Here is a 20,465-nt window from a genome sequence, read left to right as displayed (position 1 = left end):
AGGGGTCCCAGCAGTGGCCTCTTAGACAGGCATTGTAAACCCTACTGTCATTGAAAATATCCTCATACTGTTCAGCAGCGAAGGCAGTGGCCAATGTTTTCTGGAACTTTCTAACAGGGCTTTCTCCCTGAAAATTCATGTTTCGAAAGATTTTATAAATAACCACTGAATGAATGGCTTCTTCCTCGAGGTTCCCCTCAATTTGATTTTATCTCCAGTTAGCTACTAGATGTGAATTGCCACACTTTCTCCATTAGATATTCATCCTGCATAGATTCTTGATTTACTGGGAATTCATGGACTATGAGAGGGCTCTATTTTATCTACACTTGTTCATCAAAATGCACAAAACTGAGTGGATTTAAGTAGAATTGACTGTCCACACTTAGGGGAACTAAATAACTGGTTCTCTCCCTCTAGTTAAAGGCACCACTTTGAAAATTGTGTGCTACTTTCTCAGTACACTGCAGATGAAAATTGAGGTAGTCATCTTTGTCCATATATCCAAGAAAACCAAATAAAAACAAATACATTTTTCTTTGTTTTTTGAAATTTACCTTCTGCAAATATTTTCTAGAACTCTTCCATGTGACAAAAATCTGTTCTGAATTTTCTACTTCAACGAAAAAAGAAGCTATTTACCTAATTTTTTTAAAAAGTAAAACAACATTCAATGTGGGAATAGATAAGTCAGGCCATGTATCTGGTAACTCTTTTTATTAGAGCTTTTGGAGGAATAATTCAGAGAATCTTGGCTTTAGGGATTCTGTTCACATGGAACAGGCTGAAAGATACGAAAGATTGACTAGGGCCAATTTTCTATGAGTAAAAACAACAACAGCATCAATATTTCAGGGTCTGCAAAAACATGGCATTCTCTTGCCTTGAAAAGATTGTTAGAAATCATTGCATTTTAATGAATTCAAAATAACACGGGAGATTTGGAGGCTGTTTAGCTTCCGAAGGTGCAGAGATAAATCAGATTTTTCATAACTTATATCTGAGTAAAATAGATCTGATTCCACCCCTCTGTAGACCCACAGCAGGATGAGGGCACAAGGTAACTGGCGATCTTTTCATCATGGTCCTGGTGGACTCCTGGTTTCCAGACAGTTTCAGCTGTCATAGTTGCTTAGAGTTTACTGAGCTGTTTTTAGTTACTCATTCAAATATTCATAAGAAGCGAGGACTGCAGTTTGCTGTCTGGTAACAACTTCATTTTCGGCTCACACTAAGCTTGTCCTTGTGGATTCTTCTTTCGACTCACATTGGGCTTTGAGCAGTCACATGGCCTTTCAAGGATAATGGAGTTTCCTTGGGAGTAGGCAAAAGAAGCATGTTCCATCTTTTATCTTTGCCTGGCTGGATGATGAAAATAATTGCAGAAGACAGTTATGGATTATCAAAGAGACAAGTGAAATAATCAAACCTATATCAACCACTGCTTTGTGCTACCCAAGAAGGCAGATCCTTTAATTATTTACCTTTTGAGACTCTGTACACCTCAGGAAATCCTAAAATGGCAACATATTAGTGCAAATATTTACTCAACAATATTGTTCTTGAATACAGTAATGAAAATGTGTGTAATCTCATGATACACTCTTGGAAGAAATCGAAGGATTATACCATTTCTTGGTACAGAAGAAAACACCTTCATTATGTATGATCTTTCCATTATCTAGTGAAAACTCTGGTTAAATAAACTTTTCAGGTAGGCAAATTCTACTGCTTAGCTTAGAAGCTTATATTTAATACCTGAATTAGCAGCAGTAATGCATGAATTATTGCAAATAAGCAACAGTGTAATATCCAAAGTGCAATTATTTAATTAAGCTATGACATCAGCCCTATACTGTCATTTTATCATCTATATCCTCTATGTTACTGCAAAGAAAAAAAAACAAAAGATTTGTCAGTCAAGATACATTTCTAAAATAACTATGCATTGACATTAAAACTCTGACTTATGTTGACTAAAACATACACCACATTTAGAGAAAGAGATTTTTTACCAATTTATTCTTTGCATTAAATAATGCTCATTTTACAAGAAGAAATCTATGCCTTTTTTTTCATTGAATTAGTAAGCCTTTTTTTTTAAAGACTACCTTACTTTTCTTTGTACAGTTCTTCTCAACATGAACACATACTCTAGTACTCCTGAGACCATGTGTATGTTTTAAAGAACATCAAGAAGCTAGATTCTGTATTACCTCATTTAGACTGGGAGACAGGGAGAGTAACCACGTCTGAGGCAAAGCAAAAGGAATTTCAATCTCGCAAGACACTGCCAGATAAAAACCTGGAAAAGATCATTAATCTCGTTTGTTTTCATTATAGCAACACTTGTTATCACAACTTTAGTTAAGGAAGTGCCAACATTTATACCAGCAATTTTATGTCAGCAAAATCAGTTCTAAAAGTTAAAGCTCCTGATACTATAAACTCTCTGTTATTGCCAAGGTCTTTACATGTTGTGATGGAAAAGGGTACATGTTATGCCTGCTGGACAGAATTAACCATTGCTTGAATAATGCTTGGCGGGAACTGTAATATAGCATTCATTCCTTAATGACGTATTAACATTTTCACACATCTGATATAATGTTTTATCCTTTAAAGGCAGATTTTGTCCCTGACACATTTCCTTCATAAGGGGAAAGTATGAGAAAATAGAAAAATTCACCCATTTTTGTTAAGCTTTTTAATAGCTCCGTGAATGAAAGCTCTCTCCATGATGGAGATCTCAAGCAGCACAAATGAATTGTTCAGAAGAGCTTATTAGGTGTTATGCTGTGCTTGAAACAGAGATGATGAAAATTAAGGCTCTATCAAGACATCCAGCTCTAGTGATGTTAGGGAATCTGATACCCATGGCCTATAGTCCATGTGGTAAAATGCTGGTCTTAATGGAATATAGATAAGAGATTTGAACCAAATTTCCAATATTCAGTAGTCAATGTTGGAATTTTTCAATATTCAATAAGTGTCTTCCTCCCTAAATGCAAAAATTCATCTCAAGCCACAGAAGAAAATGAGTTGTTAGATTTAGCAGGATTTTACTTTTGAAAAAAAAAAAATGTAGTATGGCTGCACCATCTATACTATTAAAGGCAATCCTTTGAGAAGTGAGATAGCTCAAGGATGAATCCAGAAAGTTCATCAGTAGAAGGGCAGTGAAATAACGTCCAAAGGGGAGGTCTCCATGCCAGTTGTTCACTGAATGCCAGATGATGGCAGCCTTCATAATTACAATGATTTACTGAGGGCTTTGCCTGTGTCAAGAACTTTACAATTACCATCTTATTTAACATTCACATTAACCTAGTGAGGTAAGATTATCTCCATTTTATAAATGAAAAAACTGAGGTTCAGAGATGTTATGTTGATTGGCTAAGGTCACACCCCTAGCAAGTGACAGAGTAAAAATTTAAACCAAGTTTACCTATGTCCAATCCCCATGTTCCTTCACTATGCAGCCATGTTCACGATTGGAGGTAACTGAATTAATAATTAATGGGCATTATCCTGTCCCCTGAGATGTGTGGAGTCAACTATTTCAGCAAGATGACATTTGTCAAAGAGAACCTCTATATAAATGTAATCCAAGTGTAAGTAAATTTTAAGAGAAAACCCAAGGAGACCAGCTGCGTTTGACTCTAGCTGCTATAGCCAATGGGGACTTCAAAGAATCTGAAGATGGAAGCAAACATAGAAGAAAAGTTGTCTGTCTGAGTAAAAAAGCAATGAAACAAGATAATCTTATAAAACACCCTGTCACTGAGTAACAGAAGGCAGTGGCAAGCATTCATTGTAATGGAGAGGTTGGTAGACCTGTCTGTTTTAGAAGAAACTACTCAATAATGGATAGGGCCAAGAGCATTAGCACAAAATAAATACAATTGATAGGTCTTGACAAGTTCAAGACACCAGACAATGAAATCTCAGCTACCAGTATATGACCAATGATAAAGGATAACAGCCAGTCCAACAGAGATTGATAAGGATCCATGCAGAGTCACTACAGTGGAGCAAGAGATGCTGCAAAGTCAGATATGGAGTGAAAGAGATTCATGGCAGGAACAGATATGAAATACAGCCATCGCGATTCTTGGCTAGGAACTCAACCGATCCGGTCTGATGAGAAGGAACTGGGGGGAAGTTCCAAAACGACATCATAATTGAGCCATAACAGCATTTGAAGTTCATGCATATGTGTATATTTGAGTATAAGTTATTTTCAAAACTTCATGGCTTACTTTATTCTGTTTAAGTTTTAGTCTTCATAAATCACAAGTTAAATATCACTTTAAACACAAATTAAACAAAGATACTGAACCAAGTACACCCTGATGACAATTGAAATCATTCTCCTGACACCCAATAAGGGTAGATCTCATACAATAATGGCTAACCCTTTGTTAAATGCCCACTAAGTTTCAACAATTCTAATCTAATCAATACTACAAATAAATGTTAACATATGTATGTAGAGAAGGAAGATAAGTTAAGACACTTTTAAGATCTTCCAGTTACTGTTTTCAGAGCCAAGATTTGGACCCAAGATTGTCAGTCTTCAAATTCTCTGCCATTGCCTCTGTTACAAGTTGCACGCACCCCAAAGTTAAGAATCAGTTCCCAGGAAGGGACCTGTGCATTGTCCATTATTGGGCACTTAAACCTCCTCTTACTTGAGGAACTAACCTGAAATCTTACCACAAAATGTTTCAATGTCCCATCATTTCCATAAGACCTGGAATCAACAACAACAAAAACTAAGATGAGTGAAGATATCATGCTCAATAAACTTTAGAATAAGACCATGCCTAATGATACATAATGGTAAAATGAGTGATTAGATCAGTAATTCTTTTTTGTAGAATAATCAATCAAATACGATGTCTGGCCTCTAATAAAATGTCCATCATTTCTCATCAATTCTGAAATGATCATTTTTCATATTTTACATCTATAACGGAGTGCACCTTACAAGTGTTGTCAGCCAGGTGGAATGCAAAGTAGTGATCATTACCTGTGCAGGTTTGATGTCAGTTTTTATTCCTAGTGACCCAAATGGACAATCAAAATCTCTTAATGTTTCAGCTGACAAACCATATAAGGTCCATTTGAGGATGAAACATAAGTTCTGATTATTATCTGAAAATATTCTGTAGACACCTTACGGTAAAATTAAGAAAGCACAAGCATAAAACCCTGCAAATAAGGAGCACTTTAAGAACATAAATAAGAATGTACTTTAAGAACATCCCAGAGACAATATTGGAGCACTCTTTCAGGTAATGTTGCATCACTGACATGCAGGATGGCACAGCAGGTGGCGGTGAGTGAAAAAAAATCACAGACCCTGAATCAAACCAGGGCACAAAACTTTTCCTCTGGGCAACCCACCGTATTTTTTTTAATTAATCTCTATACACAACATGGGGCGGAACTCGCAACTCTGAGATCAATTCAGATGCTCTACCTACTGGGCCGGCCAGGCACCCCTGCACTGCACAGATAAAGAGCAGAAATTGAAGTTTCAATACATTCCTGGTGAGGAGCTACATTAAAGTCCTTACTTCTCATCAAGCCCAGAAAGAATTATGTGAATGTTCTGATGGCTACTACCCTGCTGGTTCCAGCCCTGACCAAAGTTCTCCTATATGGGCTAGGAGAAGTATTTTCCATTGAAAATATCTATTGTGCTACCAAAATTAGTAAGAAGAGCTGAGTCAAAAGAATTGTGTGTGGGTTTGGCAAGAAAGTCACAGAGTAGTGATTGGAAATGGATGCGATGAAGAAATTGCAGGCAAATGAAACAACAGGGCTTCCTGGAGGATCACAAACCATGGAGAACTAGTGTCCCTCCCCCAGGCTCTGAAGCCTGGTTTTCCCTAAGCCCTGGAATGAATACCCTTCCCCATGAGCAACTTTGCATTCTTGAAGGAAGCTAGAGACCAAAACCACCTGGGAACTCTCTCTCTCTCTCTCTTTTTCTCTCTCTCTCTCTCCCTCTCTCCTTCTTTCTCTTTCTCCATGGAATGCTGGCAAGAACACAGTCAGAACCAACAGCTGCAAGGGACAAAGCTTATTTCTGCCAAAAGGGAGCTGCAGCCCCATGTTCATTCTCATACCGAGGCAGGAGACAGTTGGATTGAGAGAACAGTAGAGTCACCGCAGCTACAATGCTTTTAATTCTTGTGTTTTTTGTTTTGTTTTATTTTGTTTCAAAAAATGAAGAAGAGGGGGAAAAAATCAGACACCAGCAGCTCTGAGCCAACAGTGCCAGAATGTGAACACGTTTAGGGATGCCTTAACCACTTTTACTTTATTTTGCTTTTAATGTATACAGAAATCTGAAGGCTTTTTAAAAAACAAAACAAACCAAAACATTTTTAGTGAAGTCCCAAAGAAATCTTGCAAGTGTATAGAATAAATTCATAGCTGATAAGATACCTTAGTTGTATGTGCATGTGTATGTGTGTCTGTGATATAAGATAATGATAGTTTTCAACTGACAGTAACTCAGGTTTTATAAAACTGTGAATTTTCCATATGTTTAAAAAGGTATTTTAGTTGTATTTTCATTTCTTTGTGTGTAGCTATATTTTCTCCAAATATAGTTTCAGAAATGCCTAAATCCTAAAAGAGAATACCTCAATAAAAAATAGCTTTATAAGAATTCTAAAAGGGAGACAGTAGCCTCACTTTCGGAAGATTTTTTTTTTTTTTAGAGAGAAAGAGAGAGAGTGAGAGCAAAGGGGGATGGGACAGAGGGAGAGAGAGAGAGAATCCTAAGATTTTCCCAAAAGACTCTCCATGCTGGGCGTGGAGCCCGATGAGGGGCTCAATCTCACGAACTGAGCCAAAATCAAGAGTCAAATGCTTAATAGCCATGCAGGCACCACTGGAAGATTTTTAATCCTATGTTTAGAAGAAAATATTTCATGTAGGCCTGCATAGGGTTATCAAAACCCATGGGCTCATCATACCTTACATTATGTAATATTTACAGAATACCGTCGTGTAGGAGAAATGTTACATAGGATATCAAGAAAATCTTTGCTTTCTAAAAAAGCTTACCTTCCAAGCTATGTCCACAAGATGGATGTATCCACTTCCTATTGTGGATTTGCCTTCTGACATGACCCATAGTCATGTGAAGAATTGGAACAGATATGTAGTATATACTAAGTATATACAGTGTTTGTGCTCAAATGCTGTAGACAAAGTCCTTTTAGGGGATTGGAAACCATGGTTTTCAATTCCAGAATTTGAAATAAGCACACTTGAGAGCGGGGAAATTTTCCTTGTCTGTGGGATAAAGGAAACCTAGGTGTCTCAAATTAGGTGTAATAGGGACAAAATTAATATGTGGGTGTTCCCAGCCTTGCGTTATGCTTCTTCTACCCCAGACACAAACACATTTTATCTTTGCCACTTAGTTTTGTCTCTCCATTCCCCATCCCACTTAGGAATTTCTTTTTTACCAACCTATTCTAGGCTTTTGTGATGCATAGCAGGCCAAATAATAAAGCAAGATGCAGAATCATATTGGTGAGAAAAGGGAGAAGGGAAGGAGGGGGGGAGGTCTCACTGAATGAGGCTAGGGAGGAAGATCAAGCATAGGTTTGAGGAATAGGCTCTTTAGAGTAACCATGAAGTAAGACTGTTTGGAAAATGAGACAAAAGATTGTTTTTAATAGCTAAATTTTTAAAAATTGAAAACAAAAAATTCAAACATTCCATAGAGGATATAATAAAAAGAAAGTCATATAGTTGTCTTGGTTTACGTCTGACTCTCTCTTTTTCAATTATTGTTTCCATAATATTCCATTTAGCATAAAGAAAAGGATGACAAAAAAAATAAGAGGAAAGGAGGCCAAAGGACACGAGGTAATGTCTATTCCTATGAATCTGCAAAGTGTATGTGACATAGACTAGCTTGTGTTACAAATAAAAAGTGACAGATACTTCCCCTTTCAATTTTTTGAGATACTACCTAAAGTCCATCAAAACTATCAAGTAGAAACCTTCTTAAAAAGGGAAGTTAAAAAGAAAAAAAGGAAAAAAGGTAAATGAAAAGCTATGTCAAGCAATCCTGTTTTCTGTTTTGGCTGGTTGGCCAGGTGGGGCATGGCTGGGGCAAACAGTGGAAGGACAGTAGTTATTTATAACTGTGGGAAAATGGGGGAAAGAACTTATTATAAATATGACTTTCTAAACCATAGCATAATGAAAAATAGGAGAGGAAGGAATAAATCCTGGATTTTACTAAAGAATTGTACTTACCATTTAGAAAAGAAACATATAGTTTCTGCAGGAACATATAGGACATATTATGGGCAGAAGCATCAAAAAATTATTCTAGTTTCAAATTATTACAAATCTGCCAACTTGTCTATAAGTCGAATAGATGCTGATACTTGGCTTTCATTTAGGCCATTGATTGTTGACTTTGAGAATCAGGCGCACCTTGGGCAATCTCAAGTTGCATAGCAAAAGTATCATCACTCAGTGAAAAGTTACAGATCTGATTCCACTCTTCAAAGCAGACATGCCATAATCTAGAAAGAAGGAGAAAAAGACTTACAACATGTGTTAAGAATATAAAAATAAATGGAAAAAAATGGTTTAGAGATTAATTTTCAGCTTTCACCAAAACTCTTGAGAATCTTAGAAAATGACTTGGAGATGTGCCCAATTACCAGGATATATATTTGCTTCAATTCTGCTCTCTTCCCCAAAAGTATTAAGATTATAGGATACACAGAGCAAAGATCAGACTCGGCTTTTTACCTATTTTAAAAATATTAAAATGGAATTTGTTTTGGGGGACAAGTTTTCACGTGCGCGCATATGTGTGCACGTATAGGTATACGTATTGTGTCCATGTGTCCGTGTGTGTGTGTATACATACGTGCATCTACTGTATGTACTTGTGTGTTTTCTCATGTAGATAAATTGTGCCCATCCTCGCTGGATCCTAACAATTAAAATGTAATGGATCAATCCGTTGGGTTCTAACAAATTGAGGGCTTACCCACCCCACACGCTCTGGTTTTAGAATTTCTGGGGATCCACCCACAATTTCAAATGAGCCTTGATTTTCCAAAAATGCAGTTGCTATTTTCCTTTGGCTCTGGTCTCCGGTGATAAAATGCAAAGAATCAACACATTGTTTCCTCTCACTCCCTTGCAAAATTATATTTCAGTTACGGTAATAGAAAAGCCTCTTTTTATACTGGCAATATACTCCAGTTTTCAAAAGCAAATACATAAAAAAACATGTTTCAAGAATGAAAAGATGATAGAAGCTAAAATAAATAAGTCCTTCCTAGGACATAAGTAATAATTGCACTGTAAGTTATATAAGCCGCGGTGACAGTGCTCTGGCAAAGACATCCATTTATCAGTCGAAGCAAGTAATTCCATGTTCTGGGGTTGGCAGAATGAGACCAGCTTTGACTGATTTATAAAGTGATTTTTTTTCGTTCTGCTGAATGATTGAGACAAAAGACCTGCAGGAATGGTGGTTCATCTTTTCTATTCAAGTGCCAATTCTTTTTATTACTTTTGTTTTGTTTCCAGTGCAGACACTGTTGCCTCATTCACCATCTGCTCGTGTTAAATAAGAAATGTTTAACTCTGGGCTAGTCACGATGAATTGCCCCGAGAAGGTAATTTAATAGTTACTCTCCTTCTTACATGCTGCTTTGAGTGTCGTGGAAGGCGAAGTTTCTGGCCTGGGAGCCAGCAGGGAGCAGGTCTTTATTCAACCTTGCATCTTCTCTTACGGGGGCGGTGTCCCTGGGACAGCGGGCGCTCCAGAGGAATCGCAGCCCAGGTGAGAGGCCCGGACACCTGCTGGACACGCGGGCGGCCACAGCAGCACGGAGCTCAAGGCCCCAACCCTGACTGCGGGCTGCAAACTGTGTCACCTCTTTGAACCTCAGTTTGCTTTCCTTTGAAATGGTAATAACCAATCTCCCCCTTACAGGGTTGACAGGGAATTTAAAAAAATTAAATCGCCAGTTACCAAAACCAGGAGGTCGCCGGGGCTGTGTGCAACTGGGTGTGGGTTAGGGACAGAATGACACTCTGTCTTCCCTGCCCTCCAATCTTTATAGAGGCGGATGATCCCAAGGGCTGCTTTATAGCCACCTGCACCTACGAGCATGAGCAGGAGTGAATGCACGCCCACAAACACACATGCACGCAGACAGCCTTGAAGGCAGCCCAGCTGGGAAACCCGAGTGGCTAGAGACAAGGTTGGTCTGTCCGTCCGCCCCGGCTGAAACCCAAGGGCCAGCTGCTGTCCGTCTTTTTTTTAATTTTTTTTTATTTTTATTTTTTTGCTGTCCGTCTTTTTATGGACAGTTTTGGTGCTCCCACCCCCTAGCCTCTGCCTCCAGCCCCTGGGAGAGGCCCCTCATCTGTCTCCCTGCTACTGCCCCATGTCGGCCGGACGAGGATGCCCCAACACCTCCAGGCCCCAGACTGAGTCCCAGCTCCGCTGCTGGCCAGCGCTCCTGGGGCTGGGATCTCAGGGCCACCAGGGCCTCGGATGAAGGCGCAGACCGCCCATCCTACTGGACGGTTTGCACTGCATGCAAGATTTTTATACAGAAACAAATACAAATTATAGAGTAGAATAAAATATCCTCGTAAATTGTTAAGACAGAATTGTGGAGGCTAAAAAAAAAAAAATCGAGCAAGCTGGAATTAGGCAGAACGTGAGACTGGGTCCTCAATGCTCTGTTTCCTAACGGTCAGGCCCCTTTCTCTCTGTTGCACATTCAGAATAATTTGGGGACAATGACTAGAAGCACTGTCTAATGGATTGCCTCAGATCCGGCTTTAGACGTTGCACAAGAAAGTCAGTGTTCTTAGGAAAAAACTGAGTCCCGGGGGGCTCAGTGGCTGAGTGTCTGCCTTCAGCCTGGGTGGTGACCCTGGGGACCCGGGACTGAGTTCCACGTGAGGCTCCCTGCATGGAGCCTGCTTCTCCCTCTGCCTGTGTCTCTGCTTCTCTCTCTCTCTCTCTCTGTGTGTGTCTCTCATGAATAAATAAATAAAATCTTAAAAAAAAAAAAAAGAAAGAAAACAAAAAGCTGAGTCCCTGAAGGTACAATTCCATTGTGCCAGATATCATAAGAAGGTCTGATGGGCCATTTTGCCATCTCGCTCTATTTCCAGTTGATTTGTAACACTTACTGAGAATGTTAATTTTTTAAGAGATTTAATTATTTGAGACAGAGAAAATGCAGGCATTGCGTGGGAGGGAGGCAGGTAAAGGAGAGGGAGAGAAAGAATCTCAAACAGAATCCCTGCTGAGTGCAGAGTCTGACCTGGGGTTCTATCTCATGACCCTGAGGTCACACCCTGAGCCAAAATCAAGGGTCAGGCGCCCAGCCGACTGAACGCCCAGGTACCCCATTCAGAATGTAAATTTTAAAGCAACTAAAAAAATTGTCAGGTGACAGTAGAAGAGAATTAATAAAGATTCAAGCAGAACTCAATGAAATAGAGACCAGAAGAACTGTAGAACAGATCAACAAAACCAGGAGTTGGTTCTTTGAAAGAATTAATAAGATACATAAACCATTAGCCAGCCTTATTAAAAAGAAGAGACAAAAGAGTCAAATTAATAAAATCATGAATGAGAAAAGAGAGATCACCACCAACACCAAGGAAATACAAACAATTTAAAAAACTTCTTATGAGGAGCTATATGCCAATAAATTAGGCAATCTAGAAGAAATGGACGCATTTCTGGAAAACCACAACTACCAAAACTGGAACAGGAAGAAATAGAAAACTGAACAGGCCGATAACCAGGGAGGAAATTGAAGCAGTCATCAAACACCTCCCAAGACACAAAAGTCCAGGGCCAGATGGCTTCCCAGGGGAATTCTATCAAACGTTTAAAGAAGAAACCTATTCTACTAAAGCTGTTCCGAAAGAGAGAAAGAGATGGAGTACTTCCAAACTCGTTCTATGAGGCCAGCATCACCTTAATTCCAAAACCAGACAAAGACCCCACCAAAAAGGAGAATTATAGACCAATATCCCTGATGAACACAGATGTAAAAATTCTCAACAAGATACTGGCCAATAGGATCCAACAGTACATTAAGAAGATTATTCACCATGACCAAGTGGGATTTATCCCGGTGATGCAAGGCTGGTTCAACACTCGTAAAGCAATCAATGTGATTGATCATATCAGCAAGAGTAAAAACAAGAACCATATGATCCTCTCAATAGATGCAGAGAAAGCATTTGACAAAATACAGCATCCATTCCTGATCAAAACTCTTCAGAGCATAGGGATAGAGGGAACATTCCTCAGCATCTTAAAAGCCATCTACGAAAAGCCCACAGCAAATATCATTCTCAATGGGGAAACACTGGGAGCCTTTCCCCTAAGATCAGGAACGAGACAGGGATGTCCACTCTCACCACAGCTATTCACCATAGTATTAGAAGTCCTAGCCTCAGCAATCAGACAACAAAGAGAAATAAAAGGCATTCAAATTGGCAAAGAAGAAGTCAAACTCTCCTTCTTCACAGATGACATGATACTATACATAGAAAACCCAAAGCCTCCACCCCAAGATTGCTAGAACTCATACAGCAATTCGGCAGTGTGGCAGGATACAAATTCAATGCCCAGAAGTCAATGGCATTTCTATACACAAACAATGAGACTAAAGAAAGAGAAATTAAGGAGTCAATCCCATTTACAATTGCATCCAAAAGCATAAGATACCTAGGAATAAACCTAACCCAAGAGGGAAAGGGTCTATACCCTCAAAACTACAGAACACTTCTGAAAGAAATTGAGGAAGACACAAAGAGATGGAAAAATATTCCATGCTCATGGATTGGAGGAATTAATACTGTGAAAATGTCTATGCTACCCAGGGCAATTTACACATTGAATGCAATCCCTATCAAAATACCATGGACTTTCTTCAGAGAGCTGGAAGAAACCATCTTAAGATTTGAGATTTGTGTGGAATCAGAAAAGATCCCGAATAGCCAGGGGAATTTTAAAAAAGAAAACCATGGCTGGGAGCATCACAATGCCAGATTTCAGGTTGTACTACAAAGCTGTGGTCAACAAGACAGTGTGTTACTGGCACAAAAACAGACACGTAGATCAATGGAACAGACTAGAGCATCCAGAAGTGGACCCTCAACTCTATGGTCAACTCATATTCGACAAAACAGGAAAGACTATCCACTAGAAAAAAGACAGTCTCTTCAATAAATGGTCCTGGAAAAATTGGACATCCACATGCAGAAGAATGAAACTAGACCACTCTCTTTCACCAGACACAGAGATAAACTCAAAATGGATGGAAGATCTAAATGTGAGACAAGATTCCATCAAAATCTTAGAGGAGAACACAGGCAATGCCCTGTTTGAACTTGGCCACAGCAACTTCTTGCAAGATACATCCAGGAAAGCAAGAGAAACAAAAGCAAAAGTGAATTATTGGGACTTCGTCAAGATAAAAAGCTTCTGCACAGCTAAAGAAACAGTCAACAAAACTACAAGACAACCTACAGAATGGGAGAAGATATTTGCAAATGACCTATCAGGTAAAGGACTAGTATCCAAGATCTATAAAGAACTTATTAAACTCAACAGTAAAGAAACAAACAATCCAATCATGAAATGGACAAAAGACATGAAGAGAAATCTCACAGAAGAAGACATAGACATGGCCAACAGGCACATGAGACAATGCTCTGCATCACTTGCCATCAGGGAAATACAAATCAAAACCACGAGATCCCGCCTCACACCAATGAGAATGGAGAAAATTAACAAGACAGGAAACAACACATGTTGGAGAGGATGCGGAGAAAGGGGAAGTCTCTTGCACTGTTGGTGGGAATGTGAACTGGGGCAGCCACTCTGGAAAACTGTGTGGAGGTTCCTCAAAGAGTTAAAAATAGACCTGCCCTATGACCCAGCAATTGCACTGTTGGGGATTTACCCCAAAGATACAGATGCAGTGAAACGCCAGGACACCTGCACCCCGATGTTTATAGCAGCGATGGCCACAATAGCCACACTGTGGAAGGAGCCTCGGTGTCCATCGGCAGATGATGGATAGAGAAGCTGTGGTCTATGTATACAATGGAATATTCCTCAGCCATTAGAAATGACAGATCCCCACCATTTGCTTCGACGTGGATGGAACTGGAGGGTATTATGCTGAGTGAAATGAGTCAATCAGAGAAAGACAAATATTATATGGTCTCATTCATTTGGGGAATATAAAAATTAGTGAAAGGGAATAAAGGGAAAGGAGAGAAAATGAGTGAAAATATCAGTGAGGGTGACAAAACATGAGAGACACCTAACTCTGGGAAATGAACAAGTGGTAGTGGAAGGGGAGGTGGGGGGGATGGGGTGACTGGGTGACGGGCACTGAAGGGGGCATTTGGCGGGATGAGCACTGGGTGTTATACTATATGTTGGCAAATTGAACTCCAACAAAAAAATTAAAAAATATTTAAAAAATAAAAAATAATAATAAAGTAAAAAAAAATTGTCAGGTGAAAAAGATGTATAACCACAAATATCATTGGTGGAAATTGTGGAATGAAAATCCCCTTTATCCCAAATTTATGTACTGATACAACAATATATATAAAATATATTATATTATAAATTACATATAAATTATATATGTATTATATGTATGATTTATTTGTTTTTTTTATTTAAGAGACAGAGCATGGGGGGCAAGTAGAAAGAGACAGGGGGAGAAACTCAAGGAGACTCCCCACTGATCCCAGAGTGCAACACTGGCTCAATCTTACCACCCAGAGATCAGGACCTGAACCAAAACCGAGAGTCAGACGCTTAATCAATTCCACCACCCAGGCGCCCCCAACAATATATATTTTTTATAAAACAACATTTAACCAGTGTGTCATACACCAAGCATTTCCGAGGAGCTACTATGGGCAAATTATTTTGTGTCATACAGAGAAGAGTAAAATTTGGGTTTTCTTTTGAGAAATCTACCACCCAAGTAAGTACTGCCTGATAGAAATATAATGTAAGCCCCATATATAATTTTAAATGTTCTAGTAGATATATTAATAAAAGAAAAAAGTTGAAACTAATTTAATGGTCTAAAATCATTTTGATATATTTATTTTACCCAGTAGATCTAAAATATCTTTGTTTCAACATTTAATTTAAAAAAATGTTTATTATGCTTAAATATTTTGAAGGCATTCGTTTTAAAGCATAAAGATATTTCTCATCCTTTTTTCACCGAAGACAAAAATTTCGCATTGTCCACTTTGAATCCACCTCACTTTGGACGAGCCCCCTTGCCAGGGATCAATAAAAGCATGTGACTAGTGTCTACTACTTTGGGCAGCACAGACCTGAACCATTTATAAATATTTATTAAAGTTGCAGGTGCTATACTGGTTCCTGAACACACAGTGGTGGATGAGTTATTATCTCTGCCCAGGTTCCACACGTTCTAGTGAATGTGGCAAAGGACAAGTAAAACAAAGTTTTCCTATGAAAAAATCAAATGAGAGACTGAGGCAGGAAAAGGGATCCCTGTAGACACAGCATTTAGGCAGAGACCTTGTATTTATTTCCCACTGCTGCTGCAAGAAATAACCACAAACTGGGGCCCTGGGTGGCACAGTTAGTCATGTGTCTTTTGATTTCGGCTCAGGTTGTGATCTTGGGGTCATGAGACTGAGGCCTGCATCAGGCTCCACACTCAACGTGAAGGCTGCTTGAGATTCTCTCCTGCTCTGCCCCTTCTACTCATGCTCTCCCTCTCTCTCGCTCCCAAATAAATGAATAAATCTAAAAAAAAAGAAAGAAAGAAAACCACAAATTTAGAGGCTGAAAACAACACAAAGTTGTTACCTTACAGTTCAGGAGCTCAGAAGTCTGAAATGAGTCTTACATGTGGGGCTAAAAGAAGATGGCAGCAGGGCTGCTGCACTCCTCCTGGAGGCTTTGGGGGAAACCCACCCTTTGCCTCTGCGGCTTCCGAAGGCCGCTTACCTTCCTGGCTCGTGGCCTCTTCACCTTCAGAGGCAGCATATCACCTCTGTTTCTGCCCTCACATTTCCTTCCCTGACTCTGACCCTCCTGCATCCCTCTTTGGGTACGTTGGGCCTACCCAGGTAACCCAGACTAAGGGTCCCATCTCAGTAGCCTTCACTTAATCACAACTGCAAAGCTCCTCTCGCCATGGAAGGTAACAAAGTCACAACTGATGGGGATTAGAATGTGGACATCTTTGGGTGGAGAAGGGATCCAGGTAGAACAGAGTGGAAGCAGAAGACCAGCTGAGGAATAACCCAGATTAAGACAGTGGCAGTGGGTATGGACACATGTGGCCCAGGCAATGGTGCTGGTCATGAGCTTGTATGTTTATCAAAACTTACTGAAACGTGCACTTAAAATCATGTATTTTCTGCATGTAAGTTATTCAATATTATCAAATTATGAAGTTAATTTTTCCTTTTTACAAAAAGGGGAGATGACTTCTGGCTTTGTGGGTTTGAAGATCTACTTGTCTTTTTTTTTTTAAAGATTTTATTTATTGATTCATGAGAGACACACGGAGAGAGGCAGAGACACAGGCAGAGGGAGAAGCAGGCTCCCTGCGGGGAGCCGGATGCGGAACTGGATCCCAGGACCCCGCCCTGAGCCGAAGGCAGACACTCCACCATTGAACCCCCAGGTGCCCTCTACTTATTTTTAGAGCCTGATTTCTCATAGCAGATTATAGAAAACATGGTGAAGGTTTTCATCTCATGACATCCACCCATCTGACCTACGCCTCCTGAGAGTCAATATTATATGCAAGTTGTCATCCAATTTGATCTCAGGGCCAAAACTCTGTTCGGCCCACCTTCATTCATTCATTCTTCTTAAAAAAAGAGCTATTGAACACCTTCTACGAGTTCTGTACTATACGGGCATTAGGGAGCCAAGGGTCTGCAAAAGCAGACAAAATTCCTATGCTACTTGATGCAGTCTACAGACTAGCGGGGAACATAGGCTTTGATCAAATGTCCACTCACATACATACAAAATTACATTATTATAAGTGCTACAAATATGGTCCTCTCAGAAAAGTTCAATGAGAATAAATAGTAAAATATATGGGGGGTCATAGAACTTTCTCCTGAAGAAGTAATGCTGGTTCTAAGAAGGACAAATAGAATCTATCTAGATGATGAAAGTGAAGAAAGAAAACCCTTAGAGTCAAAAGGAACAGTATGCGCAAAGCCCTGGGGCAGGTCAGAATAAAACTCACTCTGTGGACCGAAAGAAGGCTACTGTCGCTGGACACAGAAAACCATATCCAGAAATAACCCCGACATCCCTTAGGCTACTATCTTGACCAAGTATGAAAACCCATACTAATAGCATGGGCCTCCATTAATCGAGCACTTACTGTTCTAAATATTTGATATGTATTCACTCATTGCATCCTCATAACAACCCTGGTAAGGAGATACTTCTAGTATCCTCGTTTTATAGATGAGGAAACTGAGACACTGAGCTAAGTAGCTTGCCCAAGTGGTAAAGTCAAAAGGTGAAAGAAGCATCCTGAGCCCTCTGCTCCGCACCTCATTATACCCATCCTTTGTGCCTCGAAGGCAGCCTGTGTCCATGTGGATCCCCACAGAAGGCAGAGTGGGAGCCTCTAGAACAACTTTTCCAGGGAAAAGGTTGGTGACTAGGAACTACCACTAACCATCACCAGAAAGTTCCATAGTTCTTAGTTAAAGCCCAGGGAGAGATGGGAATGCCTGTCACCCCCCGTTGGAAGGGGGTAGGAAGGACAGATGGACTGGGGTGAGGTAAGGGACCACAAGGGCTCGCAGTGAGGCTACAGCCAGAGGCCAATCTCCAGCAAGCAAGCCAATCTCTGTGAGAAATGCGGCTCCCAGCATCACTACCTTGCTGAGGAAAGGAAGGGCCTGCAAGGCAAGCACTATGTAGGAGAAAAATCACCCCACTTTGGGCTGGCAAGAGACCCTGGTGCTCGTTTCAGCTCTGCCATCGACCTCAGACCAACACAGCACAGACTTTGTTGTTCTCACCTCTCAAAGGAGAGGACTGGACCAGGGGTCTCCTCGGTCCTCACAGCAGCAGCGATTAGTGAGATGCTGGAGCTCAAAAGAGGCTCATCTCTGACATTTCTGTAAAAGTAGAATCATAGGCAAGAAATGACCCCAAACAACAGACAACCCGGGCCCTTCATGCGACAGGAACCCTTGATGTAAAGATTGTATACGTAAGTAAATTCAAACAAACAAAAATTCGGCAACCTTTACAAAACATGAGCATTTTATTAAGATGATCTCAAATTGCACCGAAATATGATCGTAAAAGAGACACAGGCATCTGCCCTTCCCCGTGTCCCAGACACCCGCAAACTTTGCATTTGCTCAAGTCCACTTATTTACTTCTCCCTCACTACCTGAACTTACTAATTGTGCAATTAAGAGGCAGACTAAATGTTTGCTTCAAGTAGGCACATTTTTAAAATAATGAATATTATAAGCTTCCTTTGTATTCCATTGAAACACAATCTGTTGTTTTATCAGGCTCGTGAGAGCAGGTTTTGACCTATACTGGGAAAACCACTCACATGTGCAAGCTCATCTGTGAAATGAGAGGACTCAGGGGGACAATTGCCACTGCTTCTTCCCCCATGGAATATTATATGATTCTCCATGGAAATGATCATAATAGGTCAGCAGCATTGTTGTTTTACACAAAGGGTGGGACCTCATTGGCAGGCTGGATGCCTGGAAATAGGATGTGCCTAAATATCTCGTTGATACAGAAAAATCTTTCCTCATGGTTAATGATGTGTTTTTCTAATCATGATATAATTTTAAGAACTTACAGGTCTCACGCTCTGTTCCTTGTCAAAGGACAGAATCTAGAAAAATTCTATTAATGAGCTTTTTCTGTTGTTCATAGAAAAAAAAACAATTACAAATTACTGAAAGCAGAGACATTGCAGAAAAATTACCTCCCAACCAGGTTTTCAACAAGTTATATTTCAGGCTTGTGAAATGAAAGCACCAGAATTTTGATTATGTTTAGATTATGATTATGTTTTTAATTTGGGACCATATGCGGCTCTTATTTTAAAAATATGTTCATCCAAAAATGAAGGGCTTTAAAAAAATTCTTATTGAGTCCTGGATTCCAAAATTAAACTCTATATATTCCACATTCTTTACAGTTGCCAAGGTGTCAGACCATTTTGCCAAAGGTTTCCTTCATTTTTATCTACTATTTCCACAAGAAAGGCAATGAGTAATTGAATCAATAAATTAGGTGGATAAATAAGTTGAACACCCAGTTCATACATTTCTAGCAGAATGCAACAAGCAACCTTTCAAGCCAGATGATTCTATTAATTTTTCTTTAGTCTTATTTATTCCATATTATTACATAAAGCAAACAGCAAACCAAGCAACTATAATCACTTGTTTTTGACAAAAGAAACATGTATTAGAAAGAATGTGTTAAGAAAGAAATGAAAAGCAGATTAATATTTCTATCATCATGGCAAAATATTTATAAATGATATTTCAGTAATTACTTAGGGAGATTTGAGGATTTGGGGTTGTTGTTTTTTTTTTTTCTAATTTACTGAATTCTTTCTTTCTTAGTTGCCATTGGGAAATCTATGACTTGAAGGCAGCCCTGAGGTGGCATAAAGTTCCCACACATGTTCTCATGTGATTCCGGAAAAGTATCTGAAGGAAGGGAACTGGATTTCCATCCCATGACACTCCTGCAGGGGAGGTAAGCAGCTGCTGCTGTGTGGAGTCAGCAGTGATCCATTTGGTTATGATTTCACTCCTTCACCATCAACTCAGGCATTGAACTAGTTCTACATATTTCCATCCAATTATGCTCCCAAAGACCCCAAAACTGCCCAAGAATCTCTGTCCTTCCAACAAAGGCTAACTTATACTTCCTCTCTGCATGGTTTTAAACTTTATGTGTCTGCATTCTTTACGACGATTGGCCATAATTAATATAATTGTGTTACAGGCTAACTAAAATATAAAGCCCTATAAATTAAGAATGTATAATATTCCATTTTAAGAAATGCCATCTTTTAAGCATTAATGTGTTTAGATCATCATAAATAAAACATCAAGGAAAATGCTTATACATAGATCTTTGACCACATCTCTAATTTTTCTTCGAAAAGTAGAACTTTTGAAAATAATGTTGTCACATTGAGAGGAAATAAAAATGTTTGCCTAGTGTTTGAATTTTCTTTCTTGTTAGATATTAAGTGTTGTGCATTTGTTTAATGACCATATGTATTTCTCCTCCTTTGAAATATCTATTAATGTCCTTTGTTTATTTATTGGTGGTTTTTTTTGGTTAAATCTTT

General features: G+C 39.4%; 1 long non-coding RNA gene across 2 annotated transcripts; it reads right to left on the bottom strand.

Annotated features, from left to right (window-relative positions):
• Window positions 1-678: 678 nt before the first annotated feature.
• Window positions 679-4,137, bottom strand: LOC144305693 (uncharacterized). Of its 2 annotated transcripts, XR_013372694.1 has the most exons (4): window positions 3,956-4,137; window positions 3,449-3,696; window positions 2,117-2,305; window positions 679-1,362 (listed from the first exon to the last, which is right to left on the bottom strand). It is a non-coding gene; the product is annotated as an uncharacterized LOC144305693 (long non-coding RNA). The 2 variants fall into 2 exon arrangements; XR_013372693.1 differs by having other exon boundaries at window positions 3,449-4,137.
• Between the last annotated feature and the right edge of the window lie 16,328 nt (window positions 4,138-20,465).

Source organism: Canis aureus, chromosome 36 (genome assembly GCF_053574225.1).
Source record: "Canis aureus isolate CA01 chromosome 36, VMU_Caureus_v.1.0, whole genome shotgun sequence".
Classification (NCBI taxonomy): domain Eukaryota; kingdom Metazoa; phylum Chordata; class Mammalia; order Carnivora; family Canidae; genus Canis; species Canis aureus.
Note: the sequence above shows the minus strand (reverse complement) of the source record. Positions and strands in the feature narration are given on the sequence as shown.